The sequence below is a fragment of the Alligator sinensis genome, unplaced genomic scaffold, assembly GCF_000455745.1.
Source record: "Alligator sinensis unplaced genomic scaffold, ASM45574v1 scaffold407_1, whole genome shotgun sequence".
Classification (NCBI taxonomy): domain Eukaryota; kingdom Metazoa; phylum Chordata; order Crocodylia; family Alligatoridae; genus Alligator; species Alligator sinensis.
This window is the reverse complement of record NW_005842464.1, coordinates 237,651-244,253: the sequence shown is the minus strand read 5'-3', so window position 1 is coordinate 244,253 and position 6,603 is coordinate 237,651. Positions and strand designations below refer to the sequence as shown.

The 6,603-nt window shown below is 48.2% G+C and overlaps 1 long non-coding RNA gene across 1 annotated transcript in view; it reads left to right on the top strand.

The window, feature by feature from the left end:
• The window catches only part of LOC112551448, a 30,554-nt gene that overhangs the window by 20,109 nt on the left and 3,842 nt on the right, over nt 1-6,603 (top strand). The window contains exons 2-4 of the long non-coding RNA XR_003095759.1: nt 2,310-2,379; nt 2,807-2,899; nt 3,188-3,350. This is a non-coding gene — a long non-coding RNA (uncharacterized LOC112551448). The remainder of the gene's footprint in view (nt 1-2,309; nt 2,380-2,806; nt 2,900-3,187; nt 3,351-6,603) is intronic.

Genomic DNA, 6,603 nt, shown 5'->3' with positions numbered 1-6,603 from the left:
TGCTTCCAGTTTTGGGCTCCACAATTCAAAAAGGATGTGGAGAAGCTTGAGAGAGTCCAGAGAAGAGCCACGTGCATGATCAGAGGTCAGGGAAGCAGACCCTACGATGACAGGCTGAGAGCCCTGGGGCTCTTTAGCCTGGAAAAGCGCAGGCTCAGGGGTGATCTGATGGCCACCTACAAGTTTATCAGGGGTGACCACCAGCATCTGGGGGAACGTTTGTTCACCAGAGCGCCCCAAGGGATGACGAGGTCGAATGGTCACAAACTACTTCAAGATCGTTTCAGGCTGGACATAAGGAAGAATTTCTTTACTGTCCAAGCCCCCGAGGTCTGGAACAGCCTGCCACCGGAGGTGGTTCAAGCGCCTTCGTTGAGCACCTTCAAGATGAAACTGGATGCTTATCTTGCTGGGATCCTATGACCCCAGCTGACTTCCTGCCCTTTGGGCGGGGGGCTGGACTCGATGATCTTCCGAGGTCCCTTCCAGCCCGAATGTCTGTGAAATCTATGAAATCTATGAAACTGTACCTGATTTTTCAGATCTCATTATTAAAGTCAAGACAGTTTGTTTCTGGCATGATCGAACTCTCTGCCCATGTTGATCGCTGTTCAAGGGCCTTGAGAATGATGTATGTGAAAACATTCTTGCCCCTGGTTGGAGGAAGCTCATATATCTGGTCAAGTGGAAAGGATATGGCAAGCCAGCCAAGTAGGGAGCCTGCTCGTCATGTCCTTGTGCTTGATCTGATCCAGGAATTAACCACAACCCATCCTTCTTAGTGGTCACCACAGTGCCAGAAGCCATCCCATGCTATTTCCACTTTAATTTTGAAAAGATAAGTAGATGACACGTAACAACAACACAGGTAAAGGCTAGTGGTAAGATGCACAAAGGAGAAATTGCTTAAATAAGCAGTATAGTGTCTCCTTCTGTGCCAGACTGAGATTCTTCAGAGGTTCCACATGTGTTAATTGTGTCTGCTGGTACTCACAAGTGTAATCTTTAACATTGGTTTGTTGGCTACAAATGTCCAACTCGGGATCCTTAAAATTCTGGTTTATTAGGCAGATTGAAACACTGTAATGAAGTCAAATCATAAACCTTGGGGCTGGTCCGTCCCACCCCCACACACACATGCACACACACAGTAGCGAGCTACAAGAGTCGGGTATACCTATCCCACAGGCGCTGGAGTCTGCCGTCGATGGCCAGTCGAGGCTTCTTCCAGCGCGGTGTTATCCTCCAGAAGGGGGTCACCGGCTGGTCCTTCTGGCTGGACAGGTCGGGTGCTGGTCAAGTTGGAGATCAAGAGGGCGCCACTGAGGGTCACTTTTCACTGCTTTTTATCTTTCCTTGGCAGACTTTGGTGACTCCCCAGTTTTCAGGTTTGCCAAATCCAGGGGTCATTGATCCTCGTGGGACTTCCCCCTCGGTGGCTACTGGACGGCATCTGTCAGCCCCAGGGGTCGTCCGCATGTATGTGCAGGTTTGGGGGTCCGTTGATGCATTTTGAAGCGGGCTCTGGGAGTGGTCGATCTGGAGATATTCAGCCCAAAAGTTGGTCCCCTGGTGTTGATTAACTCAGGCCAGGGCTTCTAGCCCTTGATCAGTGAGGTTTAGAGATTGCCCGGTTGTTACATTGTCTCCTATTGATTTCTTCCCTTGGTTGATCTGCAGCTTCCCTGGATGTTATTTGCCACCTGCTACTGTGTTATGCATTCAATCACTGATTCACTCAGGGGCCCGCCTGATACAGGGAAGCTGTTTGATTCCTACCCTTGTTAACATTGTTACAGTATATCACTTACTTCTAAAACTAAAAGGGTGTAAAACACATTTAGTTAAAAGGTGAAGAGTATAAAATATAAGCTACAAGAGTAATGCCATGGCACACAAATAGATAAAAATACCAAACTACAAGGGGAGATACAAAATACACACATACCAACTTTAAAACACAATTCCTTATCTTGTAGTGAAAGAAAGAGGAAGGAAGAAAAGGTAGAAGAGGAGAAGTATATCCAACGAGGGGAAAGCAAATGCAGGCAAGAGGAAAAGGGGGTTTTTGCTGCAGGTTCTAGGCAAAGGTCTGGAAATACCGGGGGAGAGGGAGACTAGAACCAGATGCTTGGTGAAGAATCTTGAAGGTAAAGGCACGTGGTGTTGAAAGCTCCAGCAGGAAGATTAAAACATGAAGATTTAATTTTTAAAATGTCTTTTCTATGCTTGTTTGTCATTATCTCTGTAGTATTTGTTTAGTGCATACAGCAACCCCTGACTTTCTGATTAATTGTCTTGTGCTTCAGCCAACATTGCTGTGTGTCGGTGGTGTAGTTCTTGACCTGCCTTACCAGTGTGCTGCTGGCTCCCTCCAAGGTGACAGTCTCCTTTTTTGTGACATGGGTTTCAAAGTACCGTGCAGGATTGTGCAGTGCCAGGTGCCTTATGGGGCTGAGCTAGGCAGCGCTGTCAAACTCTCTCTCAAAAGGTGCCTGTTAGAAACACGGGGATTTGGGGATCATTGCTTGTTCTAGTGCTTGTTTTGGATCTGTTGCATCTCAGCTTGGGTGGGTTGTGTCCCAGTCAAGATTTACAGGAGCATGCCAGTGACTAGTCTTAACACATCAGAGCTAAACAATTGCTCATTGGAGTTATGCTTTAAAAAGGAGCATGGCAGCTGTTTTCACCAGACCACCTCACTTTGTGGATTTGTCCATTTGGGGAACGGGTCCAGAGTCTGAGCAGCTGCTGCCACACTGCTGAGAGCCCCCCAGTACAGCCCCTGATTCTTATGCCTTTTCAGATCCCAAGTTCCCTGACTGAACCCCGGTGTTCTGCTCGTCCCATCTCTTTTCTCAGGAGAGTCCGAGGCACGAGATAAAAATGAGGATAAAAGGTAGTTTCCTCTATATCTGTCACTGTTGTTACTTACATAACGGTTTAACTTGAAAGAGAGAAAGAGTGAGGCAAAGAGATTTTGGGAGGAGAGCAGGGGGATGGGAGCAGAGTGGACTGAGGGAGGAGAACGGGGCAGAAGCAGGAGGAAGAAAATCTGGGAGAGGATAGAGGAAGGAAAAGTTAGAGAGAGAGGTAGAGAAGACTGATGCATTAAACACATTTTTAACCAAAACATTTAATTTTTTTATTGAAATTGTACATCTCACTTTTTTTCATCCCACCGTAGTGCAGATAACAGTCGTGCTGCTGTTTTTCCATTAACCCAGTCCCCAATGGGTTACCCCAGCTGCATGCTCCTCAGCTTCACAGGCTGAAAAATGTTCCTGACAAAGAAGCAAGGGACGTCGTCTGCCAGAGAGGGGTGGAAGGAGAATGGCCGTGGTTACAAGGTTTGTCTATCAGCGGTCTTTGGATGGTGCAAGGCCTCAGCGTGGGTGGTGGATCAGTATAAATTAAGGTTCTTACTGCTTTGTGTGCTCCACTTTAAAACCAAGTAGGTAGCGTCAGTGCAGGCTGTATTTCTATGTCAGTCCAGCACTCCTATACTTTATTCTGGATATATAATAACTGTTCAAAGTCCAAACTTTCTATACATTTCTCAAACTTGTACAGCTGAAATGGTCACCAGATGAGAGGTAGCAAAATATCTAGAGCCAGATTTTAAGCAGTTTACCTAGCATCTCTGAATGCTTTCCATAGGTGCTGCTGCGTGACTGAAAACCTGGCCATTAGTTATTGTTATTTATTACTTAAGTGCCCTATTACCAACTTCAGCACTGCTTGATGGGAAAATTAGCCACTCTTTGGGACCCCTACCTTGGTTACTCTTCCTCTCCTACCCTCTCTTCTGTCTCTTGCCTTCCCGCTTCCCTTCTCATTTTTTCTATTTTATCAATCTCCAGTTTTCTACCCCCCTTTCTCAAATCATCTGCTAAAATAATCATCAATAAAAGAGTCAATCTTGACATTTACGCCATCATCTTTACGTTTTAGAATTTAAAGCAGTGAGATAAGAAGTTATTTCAGGAACACAAGCTAGATTTCTTTTAGGGTTTTTTTTATAATGCTGATTCCATAGGATTTTTGGTAAATTGTGACAGAACTGCTCTCTGCTGACACACTAACTCTCACCTTCACAACATGACCTGTGGCCACTTGAACATTTTAAAGAGTTTAAACGTATCTTATTTAATTGCCTTTTTGCTTCCCCGAGAAAATGGAGAACTCTTGAAATGAGTGAAGCTAGTAGCTGAGTCTGATCTAGGAGGCAGCTGAGGGAAATGCAGGAATGGGGAGAAAGAGCTGGACCTAGACGCGTGCAACACCGTGTCTTACTGGGACCTTCCACTTCCAGGGGAACACGCAGGCCTGGCACTGGAAATGGCAGGTGTTTCTCTGTTCACAGTCAGGACGAGATGAAGGAGCCAGTTGGAAGGGCAGGAGGAGCGGTGGTGCTTGCTGCTATCAGTGACATGCCAGAATGAGCTAAATCAGGGGTACTTAACCCCTGGCCTATGGGCCAGATCTGGCCCCTGGCACTGTTTTCTGCCCCATGGGGATCCCGTTGCGAACTTGCAGGCCGTGGCCCGGCGTGCTAGATCAGGCATGCCAGGCATGATCCCAGCATATGGGGGTGGCATGCAACCGAACCCTGGCTGGGTGAGGTGGAGTCCTGTGCTGCCACTGCCTGGTGAGGATCAGGCCCTTGGAGGCCCTGTGCTGCCTCCACCCAGCCCCCATGCCAGAATCAGGCTCTGGGGGCCCCAAACTGTCCCTGTCTGGCCAGGATCAGGCTCCAGGGGCTTGTGCTCTCCCTGCCCAGCCAGGATTGGGCTCTGGCTGGGTGGAGGCAGCATGGTGCCCCAGGGCCTGATCCTACTGCAGGGGGGCGATGTGGGGCCTGACCTGGCCCACAGACCAGCTCTGTGCCATGCGTCTGGCCTGCAGGGTCAAACCCGTGTGCAGCACTGGGCCATCTAAGCTCAGACAAAAACCTCTGGCCGATTGTCCAGCTGGAGTTTTGCTCGTACGCAACAGGGGTGAGACGCTGAAGGCAGATAGCAGGGACAGCAGCAATACTGACCTGGCTGTTCACCACCACTTAGTCATTTCTCAGGACTAGACTTCTGTTTGGAGACAGCTCCTCATTTCAGCCACAAGAGTGAGCTCCTTCCCTCCCCTTCTCCATGGACAGGCGCGGCTGCCGGCAGATCTTCCTGCTTGGCACTGTTGCCTTTTCTCTTACGTGGCTGCTTATTGTAGTCTTGAAGTACAAGCCTCACTTATGAATATGCAAAACCAAACAGTCACTTCCCACTGAGCATACATGAGTGGGGTTTGTCTCAGGTTGGCACTGGAGGGTGGGTAATACGTGCCTTTGCTGCTAAAGACAATGGCAGGTACTGAATCAGAGTGATGGCAGTTTCTGAAAATGGGTGTGGGGGGTGGGGTGGAAGAGGGTGGCCACAGGGTGAATTCGACATGGAGAACACCGTTTCATTCACCACTACGCAGTGCACGTGTAGAAGTCCCTGTGGGTGTGTCACTAGGCAATGGCAGAGCTCCATGGTACTCCTGAACCACTGCCTCCAGGGAGCGGGGACAGCTCAGCACTTCCTCCCTTAGCTCTCTTGGTTGCTCTTCTTGTTGCTAAACCCTGTGGTTTATCTTACCTTGTCTGTACCCTGAGATGTTACGTGGTTAAGTCACAGGCAATCTCATTCCTCAGAGGTATTTTCAGTCTAATTTAAATCCATAAAATATCACAGAAGCATGTTACTTACACTGATGAGGCTTTAAAGTTGCATCAGAGATTTCGCCCAACCTCTTGAGAATGCAGAAACAGCTGATTCTACCAGGAAGAGGACCCAAGAGGCCCATAATGAAATGGGCTGTTACTGATCTAAACCAACTAATGTTTCCAGCTGCTCACAGAGGTCAGGGAAGCTGTAGAAACAGGTAGGAAGTGACATTTGAGATGCTGTTGGACAGGTTTTTTTTCCTTCCACTGGTCTACAGAAAGAGCGTTTAGATCATGATTCATAAAATCATAGAAAAATAGGCCTGCAAGAAGTCTCCAAATCATTAAGACCAAATCCCTGCTCAAGGGAGGATTGTCTCTGTGTAACACATCTCAGACAAATATTTATCTAACTTGCGCTTAAAAACTTCTAATGACAGATTCCTCAGCCTCTCTAGGTAATCTTTTCCAATGCTCAACCAACCTGTTGACCTGCTTGGAGGCACAGAAATGGAAAGGGATCTGGAGTCCTAGTGGACTCCAAGATGAACATGAGTCGGCAGTGTGACGAAGCCATCAGAAAAGCCAATGGCACTTTATCGTGCATCAGCAGATGCATGACGAAGAGGTCCAAGGAGGTGATACTTCCCCTCTATCGGGCGCTGGTCAGACCGCAGTTGGAGTACTGCGTGCAATTCTGGGCGCCGCACTTCAAGAGGGATGCGGATAACCTGGAGAGGGTCCAGAGAAGGGCCACTCGTATGGTTAAGGGCCTGCAGACCAAGCCCTACGAGGAGAGACTGGGGCACCTGGACCTCTTCAGCCTCCGCAAGAGAAGGTTGAGAGGTGACCTTGTGGCTGCCTATAAGTTCATCACGGGGGCACAGAAGGGAATTGGTGAG